We start from the raw sequence: 10425 nt of genomic DNA, 5'->3' as shown, positions 1-10425 counted from the left end.
CGCCCCCCCTGCCTGCACCTGCATCCATCAATGCTGAGCAGCCCTATCTATGCACAGATAGTGAGCAATGGCTGAGGAGCTGCTGCACCCCCAGCCCTTCTGCTGGACCAGCCGCCCCCTCAGACAGAGCTTCTGCCTCCAAAGACTTGGATTTCTTCTCGCTTTTTTGCCTGCTTTCTCTCCTTGGTGTTCATTTCGCTGTCGTTCCCTCTTTCCACACAGACTCCCCGTTCCTCCTTCCCCTTTGCTATTGGGTCAGGATCGAGCTATTTCTTTCCCTCTGTGCATTACTCTGCCACCTCTAAAATGGGGAATGCTGACCCTTCCATCTGCTTGGGGTTCCTAAAGGAAAGGCTGAAAGATGGCTATAATATAATATTTTCATCTCCAACTGCTCGGCTTTGCTCACCCGTGTCATTTGAACAGCTGTTTCCTTAATTTACACCACGAAATCCCGGTGTTTTCTCCCAGTCCAGGCTGGGGGTCCCCTCTCCGGTGTGAGTGATAGCAGGGAAGTGTTGCTTTATCTGCTGGGTAATTCCCTAATCAGGGTGGGGTTTGCACAGAGGATTTCCAGCCAGGAAGAGCTCAGAATCTCCCTGCTCTGGGTGTCTGTCAAGTTCTAGGCTGCAAAGGGCCTTCTCTTCTCATGGCTGTTCATCTACAAACAAGTGACTGCAAACACCTGCTGTTGCCACAAACCTGACCTTTCCCAGCTCTCCACCCTCTCACAGCCCACTCCTCATTCCATGGGGACCTCAGGTGACCTCCGCAGCTCAGTTTTCCTCCTCCTCCTGGCCCTGATTTCACTCTGAGGATGCACCTAACACCTAAGTAAGTTTCTGAGACACATCTGCCCTTAGACCCCCTTGACACGAATCCAGGCTGATGCCATTTGTTCTCTTCCCATTTAAAAGGTCTGATTCCCATGTAAGCGTTTCATTTGCTTCCGAAATTACTTTGATCTCTTATGAATTTTTTTATCTCTTTTTATTGCATTCTGGGATCATAATCCTGCTTTATGTCCTGCTATCTTTTGGAGAGGCCAAATGCCTGCGCTGCATTTGTTTTTCAGTCTGGCATTTTCACTGTGCAATTGGCTACATGAGCACACTTCTGAGGGAGAGATTCACAGTGGAAATTAAGCATAAAAGATGAAATGCTCCTGTTGAGCTATGAGCTGTTGTGTGGTTTTGTTAAATTTTTAAGAGTATTTGGATGGAAATGGTCCCCTTTTTTGGTTTAGTTTTTATAAATCTCCTTGGAGAAACCATGGCAGCCTTCTGGAATATGCAGGGAAGACTTGTCTGTTTTAATAAAAGTGAGAAGGGGAATCAAAATAAACCCGGAAACAGTGATAGATCTTCTAAAATTAGCAGCCTCACAAGCATCCTAGGAGAACTAACTTGGGAATGATGGTGTGACATGCACAGAAATGGGGGAGAGGCTTTTTGGTCTCCTCAGCCAAGCTCCAGGCACGATGTTGGGTGGAAAAGCAATGTTCTGACTCCATCAAAGGTGTGATCTCCTCGGAGAACAACCTGCAGCACTGCCCTGAAGGAGCTCGTGCTGTTTGGGGGAAATGGGCATTGTTGGCACAGAGCTTGAGCCAAGAGAAGAAATGTAAGGAGCAAAAGGGGTGGGAGGGGGAGTGTGAGCGAAAACCCAGGCTTGGAGGAGATGAGCAGGGAGCAGAAGGGAGGCTTTTGCTGTGGGAGAACAAGGTTCTCCATCTTCAGAGCATTCTGGTTTCTACAGTGAGCTCACCCGGCTTCTGAACAGAAAGAAAACAGCAAGACCTGTCCATAAAGTCTGAAATTCCCAGCATTAATTTGTTGGTGCCTCACATTTCCATTCAGGATCTCCTGTGGTTTATTCTCTTCCATTAGTGAGCCCCTTCTGCTGCCTTGGGTTCAGGAGGGGTTTGCCCTGCAGTGCTGATGAGGTGGTGCCCATTCCATCTGCATCTGATCCCGGTGAGAGCTGCATTTCCACCCCCAGCCTCTGATCAGCTGGCCCTGAGGCGCTCCTGGAACACAAAGCACAGGCCAGGCCTGGGGAATCCTAAAAGCAAAAGCCTGGCATGATCAAACCCTGCTACACTTCAATCCTGGCTGCCTGCAGATCTCCCAAAACAAAGTGCAGCCAACAAGACAATCGTGGCCTGAGACAGACGAGGCTGCCCCTGAGCACAGAGTTGGATGCTGATGCAACATTCAAAGAGAAATCACTTTTCCTCAGCCCCAGCTGGATAAAAATCCTCTGGCAGATGGGGCTTGGGCCAAACCCCTTTTTTCCCTTCACCCCCTCCTTATCACTGCAGCAAGTGAGGTGTTTTCACTGCGAGTTCCAGAGTTATGGCTGTTATTAAGTTGGAATATTTTTATAGACTTCTCCACTTAGAATATACAGGCGTGTTTACACACACAGCCCTTTTGCTTTAATTTAGTCCTCTCCTTCCCTGCACCCCATCAAGTGACTTCTAATAAATGACCGAATAAATGCATTCAGATAATGCAGTAATGGAGAAAAATTCAGTGTCTAATGAAGAGATTGTTCCTACCCCGGGACTGTAAAGATGAATGATGGTGACTGTGGTTTGAAAACTCCTTTTAGTTTAAAATATTGCTCCTTTGTAAGGAAAAAAAGAAAGCACAAAGGGAAAAAAAAAACAACCCAAACAATTCTGTATAGTTTTTACCAGTCAGGAGCTGCTTGCACACAGAACAGAAACTGTCGCAGCCAAAATTGCTTCATATATCATAGCCCAGCACCAGGCAGATAATGGCAAAGCCAGTTCTGATCAGAGACTGATTATTGCTCCATGCTCCGAGCACTGATGTGCAGACAACTGACTGCAGCTTGATTTCCTTGAACTGGATTGATCTTTGCAGGCTGAAATTAAGAATGTGATCACCCTGATGAGGTGCCGTCCTGAAGGAAAATTCCTAAAAGGAGCCAATCCTTCCTCTCTCGCACTTAAATTTTCTGTTTGCAATAGGGTTGTCTCTTTTCTGTAGCTCTGGGTGCTTAAAGGGGAAAAAAAAAGGCTTTTTGTCTTTACCTATTACTGGCAGACATCAAATTATCTCAAGATCATCTTGGACCTGATGGAAAGCTGTGATCAGACCCGTTACCAGATTGCAGAAATAGGAGGCAGAGCAGAGGGGATTATGATGAGATCATTTAGTTTGGTGTCATTTTGCTCTCCCCCAGCTCATCCAACGTGATCCTTGACCACCCACACTTTCTCAGGCTGTGTGTGTGTGTTTGCTGATCCCACAGAATGTCCCTTTTCCCAACATTTTTGTCATTGTTTCAAAACAGGGACATTTCCCACTGGTGCAGCACCAGCCAGGGATAATCACAGCACAAACAGTGATAAGAACAACAACTAAATCCTGTCCACTACAAGAGCTGTGGCCACCTCTCCTCCTAATTTATTTTAGAGTCTCAGAAAGGACAGAAAGTTGGGAGAATCCTGTGTTTGCCCACATTTGCCAATTCCCATGTGCCTGTTATTAACATTTCACTGCTGCAGAACAAGCCCCAAGCTGGGAAAGGCATCCAGTGGCCAAAGGATCTGGATAAAGGAGCAAGCAAATAACACAACAAGAAAAGCCATGCACTGATGAATCCCCTGCTGCTCAGACAACAACAAGTCAAACTTCCACCTTTCATGGCTAAAGCAGCACATTAAAATTAATTGAATGAGGCTCAATGTCCATGAAAAGGATGTTCTGTGTCTGTTCATCTGGATCCTTGCTTCCCTCAGAGATGCTTTTTTTGTGTCATTAATCCAAATTCAGGCTGTAAATTCTCCTTGTTGTAAAGCACAGTGAGATGCAGACCCAGGATCTGCCAGAGTTTGTTACTGAGTTTGTAATGTGCAATTGTGGCAATGATTATAATATCAGCAACTGGATTTCATCTGTCCCCACACATCGAAACAGGCGAGCTGAAATGAGCAGTGACAGGAAAATGGTCTTGTTTGCACATAAATCCTTTAATAACTAGCAATTTCAGAAAGAGAAAGTAGGAGAAAAAAGAAGTTGAAGGACAAAGAACTCATATATTAAATTCTACACTGAAGTTAAGTCTTAAAAACCGTATCATTAAGGCTTTCAACGTGCCTTGAAGAGTGGTAAAAGCAACCAAAAAGGGTTAATTCTCCCCCTAAATCTCTCATCCAGCGACCACTATTTGCATGCCTTTTAAGGCAGCCAGGAAATTACATTAATTTCTCTAATGCGTGCAGTGCCATAAGTTCTTTTTTTAATTACAATGATCAAAATATTGCTTAAAATTAAAGGCAGCTGCATTTGTTTCTGACGGATATCATAATTGCAATTGTAAATTGGGAAATGCAATGTTTCCTGGTGCTGCTGTGAGTAATGGCTCTGAAATCATTATAGATAGGTGGATATAAATAAACCAGGAGATCTGTGAAAATAGAGCAAAAGCAAGCTAAAAGGGTAATTAGCTGAGCGAATGGGAACAGAGGAATCTGGTGCTCAAACAAAAAAAATCTAAATATTCTGAGGAGCTCTGTGACTGTATTTGTATCATGTTGGGGGGAAAAAAATTCCAAAAAGGAGGGAAAAAAAAAAAAACCAAAGAAAAAGAATGAATTTGAGCTCTGAAGGTTTTTTTTTGCTGTCTCTCTAAATTGCTCCCCATGAGTGAGAACGGCGCAGAGCCCGATTCCTGCGGGCTTCTCCTACCCTTGGGCTTGACTGGGAGCATTGCTCTCATCTCCTGCTGATCCCTGCTTTTCCCTGAGGACCAGCAGGTGGAAAAGTGGATGGTCCTGGGGCTCTGAGGCTGCTGGTGATGAAAAGCCAAGTCACGTCTTTAAACCAGCTCAGGGGAGGATCAGCTCCCTCTTTTCAGGGCATGTGAAGCCATTTTCGGGCTCCTTGCCTCAGGCCCATCCCAACCCAGGATGCTGCTGCCCTCCAGGAGAGGGATGGAGCTGTGGAAGAGCTGAAAATACTTGGAAAAAGCCCTGGAGCAGCCAGCAAGGTGCAGCTGAGCCCTTTGTGTGTGCCTAAAAGCCCTTCCAGAACCGGAGCCAACTTGGGATGGGTGTAAATCCAGAGGAATGCGCTGCCCATCAGTTTGGGTGTTTTAGGGAAAAGAAAAATGAAGTTTTCTGGATCTGAGGCCCGGGCAGCTGGGAAATGGCCAGCTCAGCAGCAACATTTATCAGCAGGCCCTGAGATATAACAGGCAATCACACTCCAGCTGGTTTCCCATCAATAAGCAGGGATGGAATATTAGTAACAATTCCGTGGGATTTGGAAGGCAAACACTGGAAAAAAGGGAAAAAAAAGAGCAGTTGCAAATGGGAGAGCTCAGCCTGGGCTCCCTGCTCTGCTAAACTCCCTTCTCCAACAGCTCCAGGTGGTGCTGCCATGCTGGGAATGGTGGAATGGACGGATGAGTCAGGGAGGAGACAAACAGATGGAAAAGGGGAGCAGTCGACAGCTGTACAAACCCCTGGAACATCCCCAGATGGAGCAGCTGACCACGGGGCTGGAATTGTTCCTAGCACAGGCAGGACACAGACATCCAACACTGGCTTGAGGATACCTCCTAGAGATAAAATTAGAGGCACAGGAAACAGAAGAAAAAGATTAAAAATATAAATTATTATTAATAATAATAATAAAAAAAAAAAAGATGTGGAGCTCTGGTGCTCTAGGGCAGCCCGAACTTGGCTTTCAGTGTTGTGCCCACAAAATCTGCAAGCACAAGTAGAGCTGAAATCATGGAACATCTGCTGAAGAAATGCATGTCCTTGCATGTGTGAGAAGGCACTTGGAGCCTAATTGGAGCTAAACCAAGCACCAGAATTTGACTATCCGGGCAAAATTCTGAGAAAAGCCAGTCCATCCCATAAAATTACCAAGAAACTCCTTCCCTCTGCTCTGGGCAAGAGCGGAAGCCTGGAGACTTCTCAGGCTTCATTAAAGATGTGGGGATCATTATTTTCCTTCTTCAGCTCGTAGAATCACCTCCTGAAAGGATCTTTTGGCAGCCAGAAAGGAGCCTAACAAGGACAGTGACCGATGGGAGGGCCTTTGTGGGTTCTATAAACACTATTGATTTTCACATTCACAGAGAAATGAATTAGATGCCAATTGTGTATGAACTGAGCCCCTGTCTCCTGTACTGTGAGAACAGAACTGCAAAACACTGGGTGCCCCCGAGGAAAGGAAAGGTTGGGGAGGGAGGGAGGGAGGGAGGGAGGGAGTGCAGATGTGGGATTGAAAAGGTTCTCTCCAGTGTAGTCCCCTGCTACTGTCAGCCAGTGCCTCAGGAAAGGCCATTTCCCAGCTAATCAGGCTGATGTAAAACCATGAGGAAATGGATTTAAACTCCATGATCAAACCTGGTTGCTGTCTAATCTCAGAATTCCTACCTAAAGGGGACCAGAAGAGAGAGAAAATGGTGGCTACTGAGTGAATAAAATGAGAATGGGCCTCTCTCTGCTCTGCAGGACTTGCACAAATCCAGCTGTACATTTACACTCTTGTGCTTGACAGATGGCAAAATAGACAAGCAGGCATCATCTCTGTGCCAGTCACAAGGAGCTCACCCTCCCAGGGCTTCAAATCTACTGTTCCAGACAGTCCTGCACCTCTGGGAGCTGCAGGGATGTGGAGGTCGCAGGCAATGACAGGATGCTGTGACCCCAGAGCCGTGACAAATGACATGGCCCCGTGTCTCAGAGCTCAGAGCTCTGTCTCCTGCTCTAACCCATCATCACCACGACAGAGAAGAGCTCAGACCCTGGAGATGGGGCTGGTTTAATCTCCTGCAGGGCTGTAACGACTCTGAACCCCATGTCTAACATCACTCAGCGTGACTACTTAATTACAGTAATTAGGGAGCGTGGTAGGAACCTGTGCAGTGTGAGAAGGAGGGACTGCACTCAGGACACGGATTCCCTGTCGGTCAGGTCCATTAGGAAGCGATCCTGCCTATTCCTTCCAGCTCCTGGGCTCAGTCTGGGACTGGGGAACCCTGTCTGCTGAGGAGCCCGAGGCAGGGCATGTGCAGCTTCTCCTTGTTCCTCCTTCCCTGCCATTCCCAGCTCGGTTTTCACTCTCCAAAAGTGGTGGAACATCACTCCTGGCTGCTCTTGAGGAGTAGGGCAGGTGCTGGTTAAGTAGAGAGGTGTCCCTGCGAGGGGAGGAGGTGACACCATCACCCAGAGAGTGGAAGTGCTCATCACCTCCGGGTTTCAGGGAGTGCAGGTGGGATAAACACTCCAGCTGGCAAAAGGCACGTGGTGGACTGGCACTTGCCACTGCTGTCACCCCAAAGGCATGGCCAGGATGGCCTTTCCAGCCCATGGCACTCGGAGGGAGTGGTTGGACACCCCTGAAGTAGGTGTGAGGTCGCTCTGGAGAACATCTCACTCCTATTTCAGCCTCCTGAGTGCGTTGCCTTAGCTCAGGCAGAAAATCCTCTGTGTCCTGTGCTGGGAGTGACTTCCAGAGGCTCAGGGCAGCTCTGCACCAGACATGGAGCTGGATCTCCTGAGCTACCAACCCTTCCCCACATCCCGCTGCACCTTGGATCACCCTGCCTCAAGCACTCCCTCGGCTGCTCCCGCTCTGCTCATCACACCTGGTGTCCCCTGAGCTGTAACAAACCACATTTCACACCAGCAGCGCTGACCTTTCCAGTGCTCCTGGGGTTCAGAGGCACCCCCCTGCCTGCTGTGACACCCCTGAGGTGGCACACACGACTTTGGTCGCACTTCAGCAGGTGCTGCTGAGCGTGGCCAAGGCAGACACGGATTAGAACCTGCCCCCAGCCAGGACAGAAATAATCCTGACCCCACAACACTGCACCGAGGAAGAACCCTGGCTCTGACTTAATGAACCGTAAATTCCAGCTTAATGAGTTTTATGCTGAGGAGAATAATTAATGTAATTAGTAGTGATATGAAAATGATGGCACTTGAGCCTGGATTATGAGGGGGAGGGGAGGCTGGGGGTGGGAGGCAGCTTGGAGAAAGTTCATTCCGTCTATGGTGCTGTTCCCCCAGAGGAGCAGGGCTGGATGCATTCTTGGCAGCCTTTAAAACCTCACCTCCCATCTGCCATAAAGTGGAAGAAAATAGAGCATGACAGTAGAGGGGAAAAAAAAGAAAATAAAGAGCTCAGCCTGCCCTGTTTGCAGCTGGGATGTGAAATCTTCAGTGCAGCCCTTTCCTGTGCTGGCTTTGAATCTGCAGCTCCCCCGCCCCACTCTGAACATCCTCCACCCTCCATGGGGCCTCTATTTTAGTTCTAGGAGGAAAATATCTTTATGAAGGTGATTAGGTGGTAAAACAGCAGCTCTTCACCTTACACTACATAAGTACCAATTTACTTATCCTGTGTAAGTGTTTTGATAGGTTTGATATACTTAGTGCAGTCCAAGAGCTGTACTTTAGTTTTACACATATGAATAGATGCATAAATTCCTGTACAACCCTAAAATGACCCAGCAGGAAGTTTTCTGTTCTGAATGTGGCACTGATCAGACATCTAGCACTGCAGAAAGGGACCACAAAACTCAGCGCTGACCCTGACAGCCATGAGGAAATAAAAAAGGAGCCAGAATGGATGTGTTTCCCGGCGCCCCTGTTGGAGTGGGCACCTTTCACCTGTGCAAGGTGTTTCTGATGCCACACTGGGGCTTTGGGTGGCTTTTCAGCTCAGATGTACCACGTTTAGATGGGCATTGGTGGCAGTCTGTGGGCAAATGTGTTAAAAACTGCCATGCAGGAGGTAAATCCAGACTCTTTTCCCCTTTCTGGGAAGGAAGCACAGTCCTGGGGGGAGATGCCAGGTTCCAGAAATACAGGATGAACTGGTCTTTGTGCAGACTGAGGGGAGCATTGCCAGCACTCTGCTCCCACCATCCTGTGGGATATCCTGGCCCTGAGGAGAATTGTGTCTCTCCTTGATATTTCTGAGAAACAGCCCAGAGAAACACCGGAGTCCTCAGCAGAATTGTGTCAGCTTCTCTCCCACATCCCAATAAACCCTTCCCAGTAATGACCAGCTTTGGCCACTGCTGGTGCAGGCTGCACTCAGACCCTTTCACCCTCCCTCCATGAACCCCCACCCCGTCCCTCTGCCATTTGCTACCCCAAATCCGTGGCTAAATTGTTCCAAAAGGCCTTTATCCAGAGGCAGAGGCTCCATCCTTGTGCAGTGCAGCTTTGTTGTTAAGAAATATCCTGGGGCTTTTTCGCTCTCAGAGTTAATGCTAAAAATTCCATCAATAAACGGTTTATTGATCAATTGTGTCTGATAGGGAACCTCCCGAGGAGGTTCTGATGTACTCAGGGACCATTCCCCCCGCAGTGCAGGTTCAGTGTCCCCCTGCCTCTGGAACCAGGGCTGAGTGCCTGCACAAGGAAATCAGGCCACTGGCATCAGAAGTGGGCTGGAGAGGAGGAGGAACCCCCCTTTTCTTTCCCTGAATAGCTGCTGGCCCCGAGGACCGGCTGTTTGTGACTGATTCTGTCCCACCCACGTGCAGGGGGAGGCTGGGAGGAGGATTCCCAAACAAAATGAAGGGCGATTGGCATCTCTTGAGCATCCTAATTGCTCTGGGGGCAGAGCCAGGGCAGGAAAGTGCAGCAGAAATCGCCTTGGAGGTCGCTGAACCCTGCTCCTCTGCTTACCTGTGAGTCCTGTGTCCCCTGTGCTGCAGGCAGGGAGGGATGCAACAGGAAAAGTGGGATATTCCAGTCCTGAGGAGCCTCTGGAACAGGCAGCAACCCCTGGGAGAAGGCAGGAGTACATTTTGGGGGGTGTGGGTACATTTTGGGGGGTGAAGTGCAAGGGATGAGGGATGTGGGGGACAACTCAGCAAGAAGCCAGCCCTGGGAGCAAGGCAGACATCAAACACCCCCCACAGGTCCCACAGGCAGGACAGGAGTTGCTGTAACTCTTCAGCTCACTTTTATTTAAGTTCTGTGATCAGTCTTTTCCATCTGCAAGAGCTCTGGTGTCAGTGCCACCAACACTTGGAACAGAAACCGTGACATTTCACCCTGGTAACAGGAAGAACAGCTTCATCTTAGAGGTCTTTTCAACCTAAACGCCTCTCTAACCTACAATACCAGTTCCTCCCATGCACTGCCAGCCCACTGGATCCCACTCCAGCAGTTTCCAGTTGGACTTGTTCAGCAATGAGCTGGATGGCTCAGCCTCCAGAGCAGGGACCTTTTAAAGTCAATTGGTGCCGTGGCAGCAGAAGAACACCTCCCCTTGGCCCTGATTTCAGCACCTGGAGCTCCCCCTGGGCATGGGCAGCCTTATTCTGGAGCAAAGTGAGGATCAAGCCCGTGGCAGCAGGAGCAGGGAAGTTTGGAAGGAGCCATTGGGCAAACGCTGTGCGACCGTAGGG

General features: G+C 48.6%; 1 long non-coding RNA gene across 2 annotated transcripts in view; it reads right to left on the bottom strand.

Annotated features, from left to right (window-relative positions):
- LOC108447686 overlaps positions 1 to 10419 on the bottom strand; it is a 23848-nt gene extending 13429 nt beyond the window's left edge. Inside the window, exons 1-2 of one of the 2 annotated variants that reach the window (XR_001863346.1) lie at positions 9698 to 10419; positions 5501 to 5598 (exon numbers count right to left, since the gene is read on the bottom strand). This is a non-coding gene — a long non-coding RNA (uncharacterized LOC108447686). Of the gene's footprint in view, positions 1 to 3019; positions 5599 to 9697 lie in introns of those variants that run through there. The other variant, XR_001863345.1, reaches the window with a different exon arrangement.
- Between the last annotated feature and the right edge of the window lie 6 nt (positions 10420 to 10425).

Source organism: Corvus brachyrhynchos, unplaced genomic scaffold (genome assembly GCF_000691975.1).
Source record: "Corvus brachyrhynchos isolate BGI_N302 unplaced genomic scaffold, ASM69197v1 scaffold46, whole genome shotgun sequence".
In the NCBI taxonomy this organism is placed as follows: domain Eukaryota; kingdom Metazoa; phylum Chordata; class Aves; order Passeriformes; family Corvidae; genus Corvus; species Corvus brachyrhynchos.
The sequence above is the reverse complement of the archived record's forward strand: the minus strand, read 5'-3'. Positions and strand labels throughout refer to the sequence as shown.